The sequence below is a fragment of the Lygodium microphyllum genome, chromosome 15 (genome assembly GCF_053477565.2).
Source record: "Lygodium microphyllum isolate KBCC chromosome 15, Lygodium_microphyllum_v1.1.10, whole genome shotgun sequence".
Taxonomy (NCBI): domain Eukaryota; kingdom Viridiplantae; phylum Streptophyta; class Polypodiopsida; order Schizaeales; family Lygodiaceae; genus Lygodium; species Lygodium microphyllum.
In genome coordinates this window covers 129,233,205-129,255,695 of record NC_141149.1, presented here as the reverse complement: position 1 = coordinate 129,255,695, position 22,491 = coordinate 129,233,205, and the positions used below count along the sequence as shown (strand labels likewise).

General features: G+C 38.6%; 1 pseudogene; it reads left to right on the top strand.

Annotated features, from left to right (window-relative positions):
• Nucleotides 1–7,893: 7,893 nt before the first annotated feature.
• On the top strand, nt 7,894–8,595 carry LOC148025053 (putative 6-phosphogluconolactonase 4, chloroplastic pseudogene; annotated as a pseudogene).
• The last annotated feature ends 13,896 nt before the right edge of the window (nt 8,596–22,491 follow it).

The window sequence follows — 22,491 nt, the reverse complement described above, 5'->3', positions numbered from 1 at the left end:
GTTGGGAGTGCTTGATGCAGCTATGATGTTTGGCGACACAGAGAATAAGGAGAAGGAGAAGAAGAATAAAAAATGGCCTCACACTGCAAGCGTCTGACCATGATGCTGTTCAAGAGAGTAGTGTCTTTGATCCTAATGCAACATCATCAAGTCCTATCATAGCCCATGCATTCACTCAACAATTTGCTTCAGACCTTCTGGACCATGGTAAATTGCATAAATAGCAGCCACATTTGCCAGCAGTGCCTGGGTAGTACAAATATTGCTGGTGGCTTTCTCTCGTTGGATGTATTGCTCACGTGTCTGCATAGACATACAGAGTGCAGGTTTCGCACTGGCATCAACACTCACACCAATTATTCTGCCAAGCATTGATCTCTTGTACTCTTGAGATGTTGCCAGAAAAGCAGCATGAGGTCCACCATACCCCATAGGCACACCAAATCGTTGTGCAGAACCAACCACCATGTCCACACCAAACTCTCATGGTGGATTTAACACTATCAATGCCAGCAGATCAGTAGATACCACTACTTTTGCACCGTTAGCATGGGCTACTTTTACAGTTTCTGACAGATCTAAAATCTCCCCATCTGTTGCAAGGTATTGTACCAGAATCCCACAAACATCTTTAGCACTAATCAAAATCTTTGAGACTGCTGACTTTTATGGTTATATCAAAACCAGTAGCTCGGGTTTTGCATACATCAATCATTTGAGGGTGGCAGTGATCAACAATCAAGAAAGTATTCTTCTTACCTCTCACAACACTACTACACATAGCCGTGGCTTCAGCAGCAGCAGTGCCCTCATCAAGCAGAGATGCATTTGACATTGGCATACCAGTAAGATCTGCAACCATGGTTTGGAAATTGAGCAATTTGGGGTAAAGCACTCATGGTCATGTCGATAATTCTGTGACAGAATATCATTGTATCTCAGTGAGTAGTTGAAGGATTTTTGAGAGTCTATTTCCTACATGTATTGGATCTTATGCAAGCATCATATCAGATTGGAGTACAAAGTTGTTGATGTAGTGTCACTGCAGTTAAATGGGAATAAAAGACATGTGCTATTTGAAAATGCAATAGTGGTTATTGCTGCAGTTTTATAGTAAAAAGTGGTTGTACTATAGGAGGTCACTGAAGTATATTGCCTGTTGGCATTTTGGGAAATTTATTGGTTTTGTAAAGGTGGAATGTTGTGAGAATTAAATACTCAATTTTTGAATAGATTTACTACAGCTTTTGCAGTGGGGCTGACTGTTAATAGTTTGTGGTAAGACTATTTGGCATTGTTGCGTAAAGAGCTAGACAAGCATTGGTGCTTTGCCACATGTTTGAAAGTGTATGATATCAGTGTGAACTAAAATTTACTGGTTTTGCAAAGCTGAAGACCTTGAAAATGTTAAACATAAGAGAGAAGGATACTATCACTCAGATAGTTAGACTACAACAATTTTGTTCTATGGAAATTCAGGATGTCTAATTTCTTAATTGGAAGAGGCTATTGGGACCTAGTCACAGGTCTTGAAGATGAGCTCAAGCTATTGGAGGATAGACCTCCAACACAGGATCAATTAAAGGCACACAAGACTTGGTTGAAAAAGGCAAGCAAGGTCTTGCATTGGTTGTCATTATGTGTGTAAAAAACAAAGGCTATGCAAATTGCAAACCGTACTTCCCCAAAAGCTGCTTGGGACTTACTGATAAAGAATTATGGGCATGTCACTCATGTGAGAAAGACACAACTGAAGCAAAAATTCAGCCACATATCCAGGAATGGAAGGTCTATTGAAGACTATGTTAGTGAGATTAGATTCATTGCAGAACAACTAGCCTCAATTGGAGCTGAAGTTGACGATGATGATTTGGTGGCTACTACTCTCCATGGACTTGGACAAGAGTATAAGCAGTTTGATACTTTCATTTCAGTGCGTCAGGAGCAGCTTGACTTTGATGAACTTGTAGCACTTCTATTGCATGAAGAAGTGAAATACAAGTTTCAATGGGTCTAAAAACAGCACGGACAATGTCTTCTACTCCAATCAGGGGTAGAGGTGGAAGAGAAAGATCAAATTTTAGAGGAAGAGGTGTTGGAAATGCATATGCAACCTATAGACAATAGGATATCGGATGGCAAAATAGGCAGTCTCAAGTAAATAGAGGTGCCTCAAATGCTCGTGGAAGTGGAGGTTATTCAGCTAGAGGAAGAGGCACTTGGCAGCAGCCTCAAATGACTCATGGACAACAATCAAATGCAAATAAGGATTGCCATTATTGTGGCAAATACGAGCATGTAGCTAAGGATTGCTACAAGAAGCAAAATGATCAGAGAGCAAGAGGGAAGCAACATGGTAATTATGCTTCTTCTAGTGGTATGCAGGAGGATGACAAGTTGTTTGCAATGCAACATGTGAAGAAAAGGTTGCTTCCACAAGGCAAAGCAGATGATGTATGGCATATAGGCTCAGGGGCATTTAACCATATGACTCCTCATGGAGAGTGGTTTGACATATTGGTAGAAGGTGCTCATGGATATGTTTGCACAGGGGATGATACATAGCACAATATTATGCATACATGTATTGTTTCCTTGATGATGCATGGTGACAGGAAAAAGAGTCTCTATGATGATGTGTTACATATATTCTCCATAACCCCAAAATTACTTTCTGTGGGACAAAGGGCTGAACAGAATTTACAAGTTAGATTCAATAGAGATGGATGCTACATTGAAGAGTATGGTCAAGGATGCAAACTCATTGCTAAAGGCAAAAGAAATGGTAGGACGTTTACCTTGGATACAAAAATTCCAGCATTGAATGGTGCTATATACTCACATGATAATGTTGCAATAAGGGATATTGAGATTTGGCTTAAAAGGATTGGTCATGTAAATATTCAAAAACTGAAGAATATGCAGCATAAGCAAGTTGTACTTGGACTCCCCAAGTTCAAGCATGCGGAATTGGAATATGTATGTCAGTCATGTCAATTTGGGAAGTAATCAAGGCTTTCATTTTTGAGGCATATAAGCACTACTACTAGACCATTATAGCTTGTATATTCTGATGTATGGGGATCCTCACAGAATGCATCTCTTAGGGGATCATGTTACTATGTGTCATTCATAGATGACTATAGTAGGTACACATGGTTGTATGTATTGAAGCAAAAGAGTGATGTTATGGATGCTTTTCAGGACTTCAAGAGACATGTGTGGCTTGCTACATCTCATGTTTGAGATCTGATAGTGGTGGATAATAGGTTTCTAAAGACTTTGATCACTTCTTTGGGATTAAAAGGCAATTGACATGCAGGTACACACCACAACAAAATGGTGTGGCAGAAAGAAAAAACAGGGTGATCATGGAATCGGCAAGAGCCATGTTGAATGAGAAGAGGCTACCAAATGCATATTGGGTAGAGGCTGTAATGCATATTGGGTAGAGGCTGTAATGATTGAAGTGTATGTCATGAATCATACACCAACAACAAGTATACATGAGGTGACTCCTCATGAGAGGCTTTATGGGATAAAGCTAGACATTAGCCATCTTAAGGTCTTTGGATGCTTGGCATATGTATATGTTCCAGATGAAAAGAGGAAGAAGCTTGATCCAAAGGCAGAAAAGGCTATTTTTATTGGGTATGCACAAGATATGAAAGCGTACAAATGCTATAATCCTTCTACTCATGAGATATTAATCTCAAAAGATGTAGTATTTGATGAGCTGAAATCATGGCATGACAAAAAGATCACTTTGATGAATGATGATGATGTTTATCAAGGGACTTATGTACATGCAGGTACAAATGAAAGTATAGAACATTTTGGGCCTTCTAAAGATGCTACTACATTAGTTAGTCCTTGGATAGATAGATTGAGGACTTCAGCATCTTTGTCCATTGACATGGGTATGTTAGTGAGGGGGAGAAATGTGGATAAAGGCAAAGGCAAACTTGATGATGTTACAGGGCCACTCACTTGTTATGATTCACATGGCACTGACAGCTTGGATAGTGAGTTTGGTATTCCATTAGTTGTGACTTCTAGTGTGAGACATAGATATGTACCACCTCATGAGAAAGGAGAGTCTCACACTGCACCTGAGTTGAGGAGATCAGAAAGAGTCAGGAAGCTTGTGGATAGGCTTACATATAGTGGTTATACAGTGAGGCACTATGCATAAATGGCAAAAGTCACTAGCTTCAAGGAATCCACAAAGTTTTCTGAAGCTCTTTTGGATGATCATTGGTGCAAGGCAATAGATGAGGAATATTTAGCATTGACTGAAAATGACACTTGGGATTTGGTTGATTTGCCTGAAGGAAAAATAACTATTGTCTACAAATGGGTATACAAAGTGAAGTGTAAATCAAATGGCACATTGGAAAGATACAAGGCAAGACTTGTGGCAAAAGGGTATGCACAACAATATGGTCTTGATTATGAGGAAACATTCAGCCCCGTTGCTAAAATGGCAACCGTGAGAACAACGATTGCTTTGGCAGCATCTAGAGGATGTAGTATGTATCATATGGATGTGAAGAATGATTTCTCAATGGTGATTTGGTTGAGGAAGTATACATGGATTAGCCCGAGGGCTATGTACATCCAGATTTTCCTACATGTGTGTGTAGATTGAAGAAAGCATTATATGGGATGAAGCAAGCACCTAGAGCTTGGAATGCTAAGATAAGTGCATGCTTACAAAAACTTGATTTTACTATGGGCAAGGCTAATCATAGCCTATTCACAAAGAAGACAAGGGCTGGTTATGTGATATTAGTTATGTGGATGACTTGATAGTTACAGGTGATGATGTCACATGAATTGGAGAGATCAAGGAAATATTACATGTTGAATTTCAGGTCAATGATTTGGGAGAATTGAAGTATTTCCTTGGGATTGAGGTTATCTCTACACCTCATGGTACTTGGTTGTTGCAAAAGTAGTATGCACGAGACATGTTGACCAAGTATGGTATGTTGGATTGCAAGACTTTGAGCACTCCATTGGAGCAAAATGCTAAGATACTTGCAGATGTTGGATATGAAATTGAGAATGTCACTAAGTATAGACAAATGGTGGGTAGCATGATTTATCTTACCATTACTAGGCTAGATCTTAGCGTTTCAGTTGGATTGATTAGCCAGTTCATGCAAAAGCCTATGAAGCCACACTTGGATGCAGTGAGAAGGATCTTGAGTTATGTGAAGGCTACATCAAATTATGGTCTATTCTATGAGCATGGTAAGCCTTTGGAGCTTAGAGGATATACAGATGAAGCAACCTACAGTTACACTCTCTAGTATTGAGGCAGAGTATAGAAGTGCTACATTAGCTACATGTGAGGTAGCATGGCTCATGAAGCTTCTTGATGATTTAGGCATGCAGGAAGTCAGGCCTGTCACACTCTATTGTGACAACATGAGTAGTGTGCTCCTAGCCAGTAATCCTATCTATCATGCTAGGACTAAGCACATTGAGGTACACTATCACTTTATTAGAGAAAAAGTGATTGCATGTGACATTGATTTGGTCCATGTGGGGATAGAAGACTAACTTGCAGATATCATTACCAAGTCACTGGGTAAAGATAAGTTTGTGCATTTCAGAGAGCTACTTGGAGTGAAGTATTCCACTTGAGCTTGAGGGGGAGTGTTGAGATTCAAGCTCTTAGTCTTTGGTCAGTTGTTTATCCTAGTTGAATAAGGAGGTTAAGTCACACTGACTCAACCATGGTTAGTACTAGGTCACTTGGCTTTGTATGTGTGTAGTACATACAATTGACTTTAGATTGTGTTGATGGAATGAACTGAAGGGAGCATGTCTGCTACCCTTCCTGCCTATGCCTTTGTCCTAGACCACCTCTCTCTCTCAGAATGCTAGTAGATGGAATCTTCATCTCCATCAAGATCAAGTTGATGGGTTAAGTTTGGTAACAACACCCTCTTTTTGACAAGATCCTGTCTGTTTTATGGATTTAGGAGGTGTAGAAGCAGAGATTCCTAGGGATCTTCTTCAGTGCATTATAGTACTCAGTCCAAATGAAATAAAACTCACACGTTTAACAAGAGCAGTAGTCAAAACTCTTGATGATGCTATCCATACTATATATCTGGATTAGATTGACCTTGATGCTACATGTTTTGGTGACACGTTTACTGCTGCATATAGTGTGGATCTACTTACTAATTTTACTACTCTTGATTCCTGATTTACTCTCATTCGTCTACTTTAAATTATCATAACAATGATGTTCTTCCTCGATTCTGATTACTCATAGAAGTTGCATAATAACAATGGACAACCAGGGATGATCAAATGGATTGATAGTTTTTTTTTCTGTCTATTTTTATTGGTGGCACCACTTCCTTTTTTCCTATGATCTTAGGTTTCTGTTTAGATGAACCTTCTGTTTCAAAATCCCGACAGGAATCAATGGCAATTGTTTTGACCTTGTCTTCTATAGTAAATTCAATAGGTGGATCTAGACTATTCTTTCTTGGAGATAGTGATGCTGCTAAAGAAAAATGGTATGCTTGTGATGATCCAACTTTGGTTTGATATTGCCATTGTTTTGACCATACATAGTTCATTATTCACTATAGCTTGGGTGCACCTTGGATGGCAAAAAAAGCAACCCAATGAGGATACGTTGACATAATTTTCTTGTATGTTATTGTGGCATTTGCATGTATGAGGTGCATTCTGAATATTGCAACAATGTTTTCACATTGCGTGTATGTTTGCCCATACCATCAGATTTAGAGAATCTAGGGAACTTTGTGGCAAAGATCATAAGATATCAGAAAGTTGTCAATATACCATACAATATGACTATTTCAGATGAAGAGGACGACCAGGCTATTTTCACTATGACAAATACACATTTTCAACAGAGCAGCTGATTGTAACAAGTACATGTTCTCTCTTCATAGCTTGAGGAAACTGCCTTTGGACATGCACCAGTGTCTTAGATTCATAAAGAGAATACTCAGTGGTGAAACTCATACTTCCACAATGTTGAAAATGAAGCCTCTTTAGAAGACCTCACAATCTTTTATTGATGTCATCTTAGACTTCAAGGTCTGATTTATCAAGACATTAATCCCTTGGAAGCTGTAGTTCGAGGTATCACCATGGAAGGAACTATCATATTTGGCCTGGTAGATCCTCTAGGCAAGCCAGACCTTCTAACAATTGAAGCCATGCTAGCTAGACGAAGGCAAATGGGTTGTAGTTGACTTGCCTATTGATTCAATTGAGAGGGGTCTTTCCAAACACATCCAAACACATCATTATACTCTAAGGGGTCCCTGTACGCTATCTCTGTTAAGGAGAAAGGGCCATTTTATCATAATATTCATAGTGGAGACTCCATTTAGGTAGGTAGTCTCTAAAAGGCCTTGATGTAGTAATGTAATGGGCATGTAAAATCTCACACCACTTAGAAGAAACTATTGGCAAGGGCCAGAGCACTAACTGTAATAATAGGCCATTACTTTGGTTAAGGTTGGGCGTCGGCTGGAGTTGCCAATATTGAAGAATGTCCAGGCCCCAATGACCACCAAGTAAGGAGGAAGATTTAGTTTAGGCAACTGTGGTGCCAAGGGAGAGAAAGGATTACAAGCAGGGTGCTCTCTCTTTTCCCTAACAGGAAGAAAATCTTGCCAATACCAATCTCTATCCCTTATTGTAACGACGTACCTACCATTCCCAACCAAACTCTTCGTAATTCACTTGTCCATCACCATCAACATCTGTCTCATGTATCATTTCATCGACTTCTTCATCAGTCAACTTCTCCCCAAAATTTGTCATCACATGCCGAAGCTCAGCATGCAGTTGAAATAAAACCATTTTGATCCTTGTCCAAAACTTTGAACACCTAGCTGGGCTAACTATGTCGTTGAGTTGTTTGATGCCACAGTGTAGGAGAGAGGGGCCTTCTCCATCGTGTTGTTTGAAGACTCTTTGATTAGCACAATGGGGAAATTGTGTGAGCCCCCATTTTTTAAGACTATTGACTAGTCTAAGTGGAATGCCTTCTAGGTTGATGAACGTGTGGTTCCTCGAAATGATCCTGAGAGTAACTACAAGCTAGTAAAGGATGGGCTTCTCTCCAAGGTTCCAATCATCCTTGGTCAAGTGTATTCCATTAATGATGCTTTAATAGTAGAAGTTGGTGTAGAGGATTATGAATTTGGTTTGCGAGAGCTTGTCAAAACAAGAGTGGTTGATGTTTCTCTAAGTTCTAATTGTCCTCGATTTGATCTTATTTTACTTGGAATGGGACCAGATGGACACATTGCTTCCTTGTTTCCAGGTCATCCACTAACACACGAGAAGGAAAAGTGGATAGCTTTCATTAGAGACTCACCAAAACCCCCATTTGAAAGAATTACTTTTACTTTCCTTGTCATCAGTTCTACTGCCAATGTTGCAATGGTACTGACTGGAGAGAACAAGGCGGATGTTCTGGCAAAAGCCTTTGGAAGAATCAAGATAGAGTGCTTGAGGAAAACTCAACAAAGCAGGCTAGTTTTTCTAAGGCCAAAGCTAAAGGTTGGGATCATCCTCTGATAGACTTTTGACCACTAATGCAAAGGTCTTTTGTTGAAGCCATATCTGTACAACATAGTGCTCAATACCAAATCACTGCCTAATCTTCTTCACTCCATTGAAGACTTCAACACCAAATCTATTAGTTGTTGGAGGAGCAACAATTACTATAGGATTGTCCCCTAAAATTGGTGTACTTGTGTCTTCAACAACTTATCCACAAATGCCCTTCTGAAAGTGGAGGAAGAGCTATCTAAGATCTTCTTTCATTTTTACCTCCAACTTCAAAAGAAATCTTCAATGCTGCCTATCTTTAGGGTTTCAAGAAGAACAAAATACTTGTGAGGAGAGGCTTTTCTTGATGAAGAGTGGTAGAAATGAAGAATAGAGCTTCAAGAAATGATGTCTAAGAGCTTCCTTATGATGTTCTTCAACAACACGTCACTATTTTAGCCTACTCAAAATAGCACAAATTGCACTAGCTTTGTTGAATGCATCTTCTTGTCAATGGACTCCATCCACCACTAAAATGGTATACAACATGTAGCTCCTGATGCTTAGATACTCTCCATGCCATTTATTCTTGAAGAGTATGGATTCATGGAGTAGAGTGGAGATAATGGGCTGAAGGTCCCATGGAGTCTCAGAAATGAAGAAGAAGAAGCTCTTTCCTAAAAAGTAACCAGAATTTATTTCCCTTCTAAGCCTAGTTAACTCCCATTTGACCTAGTTACCTCAAAATTGCATGAAAATTTGATGACGACCTGCTATTTTAGCCTTCCATTTCCATATCTGACCTTGAAGATCTCCAGATATAATCTTTTGCTAACTGTAGATGACCTACAAACCTCTCCTCACTGTTTATGTCAAGTACATGTAGTACTTGTTTGAATTTGGTTTTTATGGTAAAAAATTGGACTAAAATAGAAGGAAAAATGGATCAAAGACCAATGCTTTGATACCACTTGTCAAGAAGTGAACTAGAGAGAGAGAGAAAGAGGAGAGAGAATATTGTAGAAGAGAGAGAAGAAGAAGTGCAGAAGTGAGGGAAAGAAAGTAGCGAGGAGAGAAAAAGACTAGAAATGGAGAGAGAAATACTGGAAAGAAGAAGAGAGATGGTTGGAATCCATGAAAGGACAAGAGAAGCTAGAGAGAGATGAAGGACAAAGATGTATTATTATGTAAAAAACCGATTCCTGTACAAATGCCCTTTGCCCTTTTATATGCCCCTAATTCAACTCTTTACACATTGTGGTTTTTATTGATTATTGTTGCTGCCCTAATCTATACAGAATGCATAATAGGACAGACATTGCCTCATAAGAAAATACCTAATCTTGTATCAAGAAACTCATAGGAAATTTAAATATAATGATATAGAAATACGAGAACACCTATTTCATCACTAATACTCAGAGAATAAAAAATAAAACACAAAGAACATGTTGGAAATAGAGTAGATACATAATGAATGATGGTGCCAACTATCAGATTTGATATATCATAATATGAATCCACCATACATTGGTCGTGAACATTAGAGACGATCCAAAAAATGAGAATGAAACCAGTTGCCTCATCAAACGACGATGAAAACTACCAACATAACCATAACTTCATTTGGCATCTAAGGGCTGCCCCACACATAGAACTAATATGACTAAGGTACTAACCATACGAATGGAAAATATTATGTATAAAGTGTGAATCCGTGGCTAACACCTGGCACAGCCTGAGCACAAGCCATGACTCAAAACCTTGCATGATCCATGGCATCAAATGCCTTATCTAAAAAGAACTGACATATCAAATGAAAAAAATTATACCTTACTCAGCATTGCACCATGAAGTAAGCCACAAAGAGTAACGATAAGTAGAGCCTCTCTTGTATGATACTTACAACCCTCTAAATGGTTGCATAATCCCCTCAAAAGGCAATCACAGAACATAAATGCATACATAGTAAGTATGATGGGGAAAAAAAAAAGACAATGGAACAAGAGAGTGTCTCATGAGCATCATGAGAGTTAGTTTGATACATTACTCCTGTGCATGTTGCTCATGATATACAAGAGGCAAAACATCCATGCCATGAATCTTGTGAACTATAAGCTCCCTGATCTTTATCTGTTTACCGATATCATGCAATACATCATTAATATCAACCTTGACAACATCAACATTCGAAGATTGATTCTCAGCATGATCAATCTGCTTAACACTTTGCAACAAAGTTTATCATACTCAACTTGCATCCCATCAAGCTTCTCCTTGAGCATATCCTGTTGATGAATCAATACTTCCACATTTTTAGAAACAAATGACTGCTGCAACACTGCGTAAGGCCAAGAAATAACCCAAGACATCCTCCCAGCAATAGAAACCCATTGATCATGCATAACCCTAATCAAAATAGTTGCTTCTCAACCTTAAGCAAAGGTTTCAACCAAGCATCTAGAAGAATCCTCTCACCTTTGAGTTTGGCATTCTCTTGAGCAACCAAATCAAGCTCACTCTCAAAATTTTGCCTGCATAGTGGCTGTCCACTCCTTGAAAGTGGCTGAGGATATCTTACACTTAGACAACATATCACCATAATAATCAATTTGTCTCGTCAAAGAATCCGCTTCACAAACATTGAACTCCTTCATTTTATCCATCTCAATGAGCATAGTATCCCTCTTGAACTTCATACATGACAACTATTCCTGCAAAGATTGAACAACATCCAATTTGATAGCACCACATGCATTCATGTCAACCATAAACCTGTGCAGTCTAGACACAAGTGAACATGATTCCTCAAGGTTATGAGAAACATAGCCTACTGCCAATACTTTCTTATCATGAGACATACTATTTCCCTGCTGCATACAGGCAGATTGCTTGGACATAGTCTCCATTTTCACCTTAGAAAATTGGACTTCTTTTGCATATCTATTATGACCACATCTTCCTAAACCACATCATGCTTAGCATAATCATTCAACCATTCAAAAAAATCCAAAGGCATAGAACTACCCACATCAACATTATATACATCATGTAAAGAATAATTCATATTCAATGGAGCAACATATTATTTGCCTTGACCATTTTCACCATCCAATAAAACATTAGAGTGAGTCAAATCGTTGCCATAAAGATCCACAAGAATACCATCCACTAACTTTTTCTTTTTGAATGCATTAAGCTTATCTCACTTTTGTGAGTCCAAAGAGATGAATGAACAGTTGGACATACCACCCGTAAATGAGAATATAAAGTTGCTAATATCGATCCAATTCGGCTCTTCTGCTATCTATTGCTTTCTAACAGTGGGGGGGGGGGGGTACATGTACTTCTTGCATAATCTTGTCATGAAGAGTACCTAGCCAATTAGGGATAGTTATCTTTTTAGTGTAGTAAAGGATTCCAAATGTATCTTTGGTGATTGTAACCATCTTAATAAGGAGAAGAAACCTTTTCGTAAACCATTTAACGAAGAACCTTCTCTTGGGATTGGCGAGCCTTAAAAACACACTGATTTCTTACACTTGTGGCATTCCCAAACTCCTGTTGCATAACCTCATCTGTACATCTCCAATGTTCAAGGTGGTTATTAAGATCAAGAGAAAAAAATTGAGACAAAAGAGAAGGTGTAATCTCCAACTTCTCCCCAAATTTACCACTTTCCCTAAGTATAGCAAGCTATTGCTTTGCATGCACATTATTATTCCATGATTCCCAAGGTAATTCAACAAAAGACAATAAGTCAATTTGCATCAGTCAGCCTCTAGCGCTAGCCTTTGATGTATCCATAAATAAATATGTTTGCCATATTGTTGTTTGGATGCCATTGAAGGTTTGATGGTGCCCTCTAGTGCTCCTTAACCTAAATTTCCAACTCCTTCATATCCAGCTTGATCCACCATGGCTCCAACGATTTAGAGGAAAAGATAGAGAAGAAGAAGAAGGAAAAAAAAAGAGAGAAGAAAGGTATGGAGCAAAGTTTCTCCAATTGGTCCCACACTCTCACCCACTCTCAAGCTCTCACTCAACTTCTCAACCTCCGAGCTATGGGAGATAAAGGTATAGAAGAGAAGGAAATCAAGAAGATGAGATTGAGTGTCACTCTCCAAGTCCCTCACTCATGCTCTCATTCTCTCTCTCTCTTCCTCACTCTCAAGTAATGGTGCACAATGAGCAAGAAAAGTGGAACCTCCAAAGTTGCACATACTAGAATGAGCTATCTATTCTTATCTTCACATTATAAAACATTAGGATTTTGTTTTAGCATTCACACTTATGTTGGGAACCCTCACCCTTTTTCCACCAATTTCATGACCTTCTTTCTTCTCTTGACATGCATTTTGGCTTTTATGGACACAACTTATGTAAAAACAAATATGCAACTTTGCTTTCCTACTCTCTCTCTCTCTCTCTCTCTCTCTCTCTCTCTCTCTCTCTCTCTCTCTCTCTCTCTCTCTCTCTCTCTCTCTCTCTCTCTCTCTCTCTCTCTCTCTCTCTCGTTCCCTCACATCTATTATTTCCATGAGAATCAAACCATATAAGTTGCCACATAGAAAAATATATCAAAGTTAGAATACTAAGACATTTATCCATTCTTTAATTGCAACAATAATCTATTGTCATAATGTATCCAAGTGATAGCGAAGATCTCCAATGTCAATAAAAAAGAAGAGTTTCTCTAATTTAGCTAATGTATAGAGAACATCATAGAAGGGGTCATCATATTTCTCGCCTTTTTATAAATATATTGCTACTTCATACATAATATCATGTTTCATATAGGAACTCTACTTTAGGTAGGAAATTTGCTTCATACAAGAACACTGCTTCATGAAAGAAATATGAATTTGTGGCCTCAACCTTTGCCATTGCTTCCCTATTTCTCTATGTTAATATACCAACAAAAATGGCAAAGGTTGAGGCCACAAATTCATATTTCTTGCATGAAGCAGTGTTCTTGTATGAAGCAAATTTCCTACCTAAAGTAGAGTTCCTATATGAAACATGATATTATGTATGAAGTAGCAATATATTTCTGGAAGAAATATGATACAACCCCTTCTATGATGTTCTCTATCTCTGGATCTAAAGCTCAATCAAAACACTTCTTTTTGATGTCAAAAAGCTGAAATTTTTGTCAAGACTTGAAGCATTTGCAAACTTCCTAAAGAAAAATGATGTAGTCTAAAGATTTAATTTTGCATTTCTACATATATGTTGAAGAATTATCCACATCCATCAAATGTTATTCTGACCCAAAGCAGGTCCAAAGAATCAAGAGAATTATTGGTAGGACAATAATAGGGGTTATTGTAGAATGATGGTGGTAAAGTAGGAGGAATTGGCACCCTGGATGAAGGGGAGTTCCCATCATTTGGAGAGGAGTCATTGGATGTTGACACCTCTGCTAGTACCATTACTATGTATCATTCCCTTGTTACATCTACCAAATCTCCTCCATATTCTCACGAAGAAGAAAACGGAGTGCCTACTTTGGATGATCTCTCAACTCCTCTAGACCGTGCAGTATAAAGGTTACAATATCTAGCGTTAGGAAATATAGTGCTATTAAGGAGTAAAGAAGTTACTGCAAAGAAGTCTCTTAGTTTTGATCTCTTGCCTCCATTAAAGAAGAAGAAGCCACGAGCTATGAATCCCAACCAACCACTCAATCCTAAGGCCAGGGCACCTAAGTTCTTTGGTAAGAGGAAAGAAGACCCAGACTGTCATGTGGCACCATTCTAGAAAAGGTGGGTGGTTAGTGGTTTCAACAATATGTTCGAGGATCAAGTCGAATTGTAGTAGTTTATAGCAATCTTCAAAAGCAAGGCCATGAATTGGTATAGCACTTATAATGTTGGACACTTTACCACATATGATGACCTTAAAACTAGTTTTCTACATAGATTTAGAAAACATAAGACATCTACAGATGTGTCAAAGAAGGTGAAGCAAATCAAGCACAAGACAATGCTAGTGCATGATTATGCACATAAATTTAAGAACCTATTGATTAGGTTTAATGAAGAAGATAGGCCTTCCTTGGATTTTTCATGTTTATACTTTGTGAAGGGATTGGATAAAGTTATTGCAGGAGTAATTGCTAATGTGGAAGTTGGAAATAATAAAACCATGGATGTGCTGGCCGAAGTAGCACAACGGGTGAAAAAAAGACTTGGCAAGAGTAGATCTAAAACAAAGAATAATAAGGATTCCTTAGACTCCGATTTTGATGATTCTAATTCAGGGGATTGTAGTGATAAAGAAGCTACCTCATCAAGTTTTGAGTAGGATACTAAATCAAGCAACTCGAATGATGATAGGAGTAGGAGGCAGAAGCAACATAAAAACAAATCTAGGAAGGATAAGAGTTCTTTTAAGGATAATAAGAAGAAGGGAAAAGAAAAGAGGAAAAGACAGCCTTGGAAAAAAGTTGGAGAAGAATATAAAGAAATAGTTGTTGGACATAGGAGTTATGAATACTCCCAGGAAGGTGAACTCATGCAGCATATGTCTAAAGGTGGGCTATGAGGCTAGAGAATGCTAGTATAACACAATGGTGCAGAATGAAAGACAACAAACATCATTGCCAATGGTATTGGTAAACCAAATTGCACCTACAATGGCATGACAACGAGGAATTAAAGGTTTTGGTAGGAAGGGTTAGCCATCTAAGCAATAGGGCAATGACTAGCCAAGGCAGTGGAATAATGCCTAGAACGAGGGCCTTGTTACTATTGTGGTAGGTAGGGACATATGTTAGGACCTAATTGCAAGTTATGGGTATGCGATAATGCTGAAAGGGCAATGCAAATGAGAGAGTAGCAAGAAATGTAGAGATACCTACAGAAGTCACGGAGGGCCAAGCAATAGTAGGCCACAATAGTTGGAGCAGAAAATCAAAGAAGTTTTTTAGCAAGAGGAGGTGCCAAGTAAGGGTGTTTTAAATGTAACCAAAGATGGGTTAGAGATTGAAGATGATGAAGAGGAACTCTTTTTACAAGCTAATCCTACCATTGTACAAATTTTTGAGGTAGATGTTGAAAAGATTCTGCCTCAATATGATCTGTTTACAACAATACTACTACAAGCAGCAATAGGTTCACCACTGTAGGCAACTAGTGACCTGATATAGTAGGACACTAAATTGGATGTAGAAAGTAATGATAACCCTAAGGGAAGTAAGGGAATTGATATGGAGACTCTCAAAAATTAGGAAAAGGCTTCATCAAAGATATAGGAGGATCTTGATAGAGCAAGCCAGCAAGCCATTATTGATGCTGAGCTGAAATATGAACATACTATGAGAAAGTCATGTGGAGTGCTTGAAGATGATGTTCAAGAAGTGTATTTAGATGAGCTGAATTAAGTTATAAACTAGTAAAGGTGAGTATTTTTGTTGAGGAAAACTTCAAGCAACAATTGATTAATCTGTGCAAAGAATTCCATGATATTTTTGCTTGGGAGTATACTGACATGAAGGGATTGGATCCAAGGGTGTGTCAGCATAGAATCAACTTGAAAGCAAATGCTAGACCTATAATGCAAAAAAGATACTGCATGAATTTGGACTATGCTAAATAGGTGAAAGAAGAGATTTACATTCTTAGAGTTGGCTTTATTAAGCATACGAATGAAGTGACTTTGGTTGTCACCTATTGTAGTGGTGCCAAAAAAGAATGGCAAGATACAAGTTTGCATAGATGATAGAAAATTGAATGCAGCAACAATAACTTATCCATTCCCTCTTCCGTTTACAGATTCTTTATTATTGGATGATGTAGCAGGTCATGAGATCTATAGTTTTTTGGATGGTTTCTTAGGATACAATCAAATTCGAATGCATTTGAATTACATGAACAAAACTGATTTTATAACTAAATAGGGAGCATTTGTAAGTACTATTATGAATTCTAGATTAAAGGATAGATGTCCAGAGTTTCAGGGTGCAACACACAAAAAAACTTGATCCATATCTTACTAGCTTTATGAAAGTTTTCATAGATAATTTTTGTGTGTTTGGCAAGAAATAAACCACATGCAGCATCTTAGGCTGTGTTTTGAAAAATGCCATCAATTTGGGATGTCTCTTAACATATTTAAATTAGTTTTTGCTACTAAAAGAGGGGTTCTTTTAGGCCATATTATTTCTTAGGAAGGTATGGCTATTGACCCCAAGAAAATTTAGGCAGTTCAGAAAGATGATGTGGCTGCAATAGTTCAAGAAGTGTTGCACTTTGTAGAGCAAGTGAAATGCATAGTAAGTATCATCGATATTTAGCTCATATTTGTGCTCCGCTCACTTTGCTTAGTAAGAAGGTAGTTCAGTTTGTATGGAGGCATGATCAAGATAGAGATTTTGGTGTATCAAAGAATATGCTTGTAGTGGCACCAATTTTACAACCTTCATAGTGGGACATTCCATTTCATGTATTTGTTGATGCATCTAACATGTAGTGGGACATTCCATTTCATGTATTTTCTGCTTGATGGAGTGATGCCTATAGAATTGTCAAGAGATCACCGTAGAAGTTTGGCATTGCAGAGTAGACACTTTCAAGTTATCATGGGAATGCTTTATAGAAGGGGCATTGACAATGTGTTGAGAAGACGTGTAACTATTAAAGAACAGCCTGTTGTATTGCATGAGGCAAATGCAGGATTGATTAGGTAGTCATTTCTTTGGTGAGATTATAGGCAAGATTGTTCAACTTGGTTTATGGTGGCCAACGGTGCTTAAATATGCTCATCAATATGCGAAGGAGTGCATTATTTGTATGTGGGAAGGTCAACCTCAGTCTAGAGATATGATGCAAGATCATCTGATTTTGCCTCTAGAGCCTTTCCAAAAATGAGGTATTGATTTTGTGGGTCCTCTAAACTAGCAGCTCATCAGAGTAAACATCAATACATTTTGGTATGTACAGATTATTGCACTAAGCGGGTTGAAGCCAAAGCCTTGTAGGATAATAAGGCATCAAGTGTAGCATAGTTTCTCTATTCCAATATAATGACTTGGTTTGGTTGGTCTATAGAATTGGTAAGTGAATGTGGTAAGAATTTTTTGAATGAAGTGATTGAGGAGCTGACTTCTAAGCATATGATTTTGCATAAGAAATCAATACCTTACCACCCTCAAGCAAATGGGCAGGCCAAGTGTTCTAATAAGATATTGATGTGGATTCTTAAGAAGATAGTCATCGATAATCGTAAGGATTGGGACACTAAATTAGCTTTAGCATTATGGTCTTTTTGCATAGCATGTAAGGTGTCAATAAGTTTGGCTCCATTCAAGTTAGTTTATGGCCTTCAGTGGTCCCAATTAGTTCCTAGCGTAGGAGTGTAGTAACTCATAGATTATGCCATGAGGATTCGGTGCATGATAGATTATGACAATTGCTACAACTTGAAGAGGATCAGATTATAGCTCATAACCTTTCGGCGATGGTGCAGTTAAGAAGACATGCATGGGTCAACCGACATATTAAGAAGGAGATAATTAGGAAGGGAGATCTTGTCATGGTATATAATTCGAAGCTTGGCAAGCACTTAGGAAAGTTGAAGTTACGGTATATAGGTCCGTATGAGGTTGTCAAAGATGTGGGCCAAGGAACTTTTGTTCTGACTACATTGTAGGGTGAGATAATTAAGCCAACAATAAATGGGTTCAGATTGAGGAGATTGGTACAACTAGATTATGATGAATCAACTCAAGAGGTTCATGAAAAGTTGACAGTTGTAGTTAATTTGGTTTAGCCTTCCGCAATGTTGCTTGATACAACATGCAATGAATTTTTACCTAATATGCCAATTTATGATTTTGTTGACTCTTATGGTTGTTTGTAGGTTTGCATGGGTTGATTCTTTACATGGAGTACCACTCTATTACCATGAAATGGTTTTTGATGTTATTACATTTCAAATTATTTTTTCTTCTCATGAGGAAGCTACTCCAATCTTGACCTTGTTGTATGAGGTGCAGGATATTTTGGAGTGGTCTGCAGTTTTGTTGCAAGCACTATGGAACTTCATGAAGTGTGGTATTATCCAAAACTAAGACTTGGTCATGGGAACTTCTCTTATGGTGGATATATATTTAATGGTTTTTTACAATCTATCATGACATGGGAGAATATTGTCATATCATTGGTGGAGTATTCTTTGGAAGGACTCTTGACCACTAACCATGAATTTGTGGTGATGGGACATTGAAGCAACTTATTTTATCTGAAGCTTTTTTTGCCATTGGAACTGTATGAAGTCATGAAATTTCAGTTGGATGAAGCCCAACTGAGGGGACAAAAGACACATGTCAAATTCATTGAGGGCACTTTGTGTAATTACTATGTAACACATTTCCTCTTTTTTGGGAGTTTCACTCAGTGTGAAGTTGAAAAATGAGAAAATATGGCAAAAGGGAAGAATGCCTTGCGCATGTATTTGGAGAAGTACATGTTCAATAGTACCATATCTTGATTCAACATCTTCATCTTTCTTCTTATTCTCCATCTCTCTTGTAACTCGATTGTAAGTAGGTCATTGTTGGTGTCAACATGGTAAGGACTCCACAAAAAAAGGCACAAAAATTACCTATTAAGAGGAGGTGATAGCAATCAAGACAAGTTCATGATGAAGAAGAGGAGTGGAGTGACATGCCTCTTGAAATTACTCCTTCTAGGGCAAAGGAGACCACACCAAAAGCATCATCACCCTGTCCAATGATGAAGATGGTGAGTTGGCAACACCTATGATAGATTGTAGTAGATATGGCTTGGAGTTTGGACTATGAGCTAACTAGGTCAAAAGATAATTGAACCCTAAGTGTACAAAGCTCTTGAGAAAATAAGAGTATTTATTTAATGTCTTGCTATTGAGCTCTTGTGGAGGCCAACATTTTGGTCATGTTACTGAGACCTAGGATAGAGTTGATCCACTTACAACACTTGTATTCTCACCATGTGATCGAATAGAAGGTCAACTATATGAGTGGGAGGGAGTGGTGAGGAAATGATCTCCCATTTGTGCACCTTATTGTAAAACACACACAACTGGTTAGGAAGTCAATCAATGAGGAATTGGTCAAAGAATTGGAAGTACATTAGAGAGAGATTTGAGTGGACATTGAAAGAGATTATGTTAGCATAGGAGAATTGAGTAGAGAAAAGAAACCCAAAAAAGTTCATAAAAATCTCAACTTAAGGGTATTGTGCAAGCAAGGTGTGCTTCTAAGCTCAATGATATCTTGCTTGCCCATATAGAACCAATTGAGCTTTGGAGACTTGAGTAGCTTCAAGGTAGTCAAAAGATGACAAAGGAGTGGTATGCATGCACTCGTGCTACACTTGTATGACACCTCTGGTTGTGCATTTCATGATTGCACAACCCTTCTTACCACCACACAACATGGCATCCTAGCCCTCACATTGCTCCACACTTCTTAATTTACACCCCAAACCACCTATTCCACCTTTGTACCACCCTCTATCGTCACATTATCATGTCATCACTCCACTCCACATCACTACAAGTGCACACACCCTTGCCATCATCCCATTGATCCACTCATCATACCCACCTCGCTTACATATCTATGTGGCCCATACCCTTGTCCTTCCATCCTTTACTTTGCACCCATCTCCTTACTCTAGTCTCATGATTAGCTATCCTACCCTCATAGCTCACCCTTATCCTCCCATCCTTCACCTTCCTACTCACATCACAACCAATCACACACCCACCTCACGATCCTTATCTTGTGCAACTAGGATCGACGTCTCCACTTGCAAGATCTCCACTCTTGAATGAGTACCCCACCACCTCATTAATAGTCTTGTCGCTCAAGATGGGTACTTGCATGAGCCTCATTCCCCCTCCTCCACACACCATCACTATCAACCACACGATCTTGTAGTCTACCACATATATCAATCATGTGCCTCGCCGCATAATCACTCCACTTCGGATCCACCAACACACACCACTTGGCAATTGCTAGCCTAGAGGCCAAGATGGTTGCTATGGTTTTTTTGGGTGGAGGTTCACAATCATAACATAAGAGCTTAGATGACAACCAAAAGCCTACATGACAACAAGTGCCAAAAAGCTATGCGGCTATGAGTGCCAATAGCCTACATGGCTAAGAGTTATTAGAGGGGGGGACTCCATTCTATCCCCATGATTGGTAGGGTTGCTCATCCTCACAATCATATCCAGCCTACAAGCCTTTTGGCTAATATTGATTAAAGTTGAAGCTCACGAGTATATCTAGTCTATGAGAAAATGTAGCCACATGAACACACACACACACACACACACACACACACACACACACACACTCTCTCTCTCTCTCTCTCTCTCTCTCTCTCTCTCTCTCTCTCTCTCTCTCTCTCTCTCTCTCTCATGCATATAGGGGATGTTGAGGCATAAGGGATCCAAAGCACTTGCAGTTCATCCAAGAGCTTTAGCTTCTATCATGTATTAATCAATTGTATAATGCCCCTTTATTATGCATCATGGTGTACATAGGCTCCAAGCCATGCAATATTTTAGGCAAGGCTAGGAATTTACTTCTCATGCTCTCTCTCTCTCTCTCTCTCTCATGCATATAGGGGATGTCAAGGCATAAGGGATCCAAAGCACTTGCAAGGTTCATCCAAGAGCTTTAGCTTCTATCATGTATCAATTGTCTAATGCCCCTCTATTATGCATCATGGTGTACTTAGGCTCCAAGCCATGGAATATTTTAGGGAAGGCCAAGAATTTACTTTTCATGATCTCTCTCTCTCTCTCTCTCTCTCTCTCTCTCTCTCTCTCTCTATACTAATATATGTGTGCTAGAACTTGCACATGCAAGTGTTGACCCACCCTTTTAGATAAAAATGCACACCACACAACACTCATGGTGGTTTGCAAGTGTTTTTGCAATCAATCTTGGTGATGGAACTCAATCATGGTGCCTACACATGGTGAAACAAAGGTGAGAGATGTAGGCTAGATGTTGTGCACAAACCGACTATAGTGTTTTTGGCAAGTTATAGTGATTGGAGTAAGGTATATCACTTCTTGGGAGTAGTTGTAGTGAAGGTGAAATATACACAAGAAGTAGTATCCATACAAATCAACAAACGAAATTGCTTCTAATAATCATAAATCTATATCCAATCTATTACTTTTCCCCAATTAATTTGTTGAATCAAAAGGCAAGTTTAGATGCATAGTTGGAAGAGATGTGAGATGTTGTGAAGACCTGGATTATGGCTGGTGTAGTAGTCAGAAGCCCCATGGCTCTAGATTGCAAGGCGATGCATTCTTCTCCTATTGCAAGGCGAGTTTACTATTCTCGTGTTGTCATTATGGTGAAATTTTTTGGCTCTTGTAGATGATATCTCCAAACTTACTCGTGAGAAATTGGGTCGTGGGTTGGAAATGGAATAACATATGCAAATACCGTTTTGCTTTATGTGGAGAAGTCTTCTACTTTTGAGTTTTTGAGTTTTGATCTCTCTATTTTAATGTAATCAAGGTGCTTGGAGATCATCATGGTGATTTTGGATAAAAGGGAGACGATGACTTTTTTTATAATTATGGGGTACCAACTAGTCATGGTGGTACCTATACTATCCTAGTCATAGTGGTTATTTGTACTAGCCTAGCTATGGTGGTAACCTATACTAGGCTAGTCGCAATGGTACCTTGAAGGTGTTGTTACTATTTGTTTGTTTGGTCATTGTCACTTGCTTTCAAGTTCTAGATACTAGAATGATGGTGTCAACATGTTGAGTGCTCATGCATTCATGTAAATCATGATCATGTGGTCTAGTCAATCATGATGACAAGTTAGATACTAAAGATACCTAGGACTATAATCAAGGTGATGGTAAGGAAGCTTCCCAAATATGGTGAATA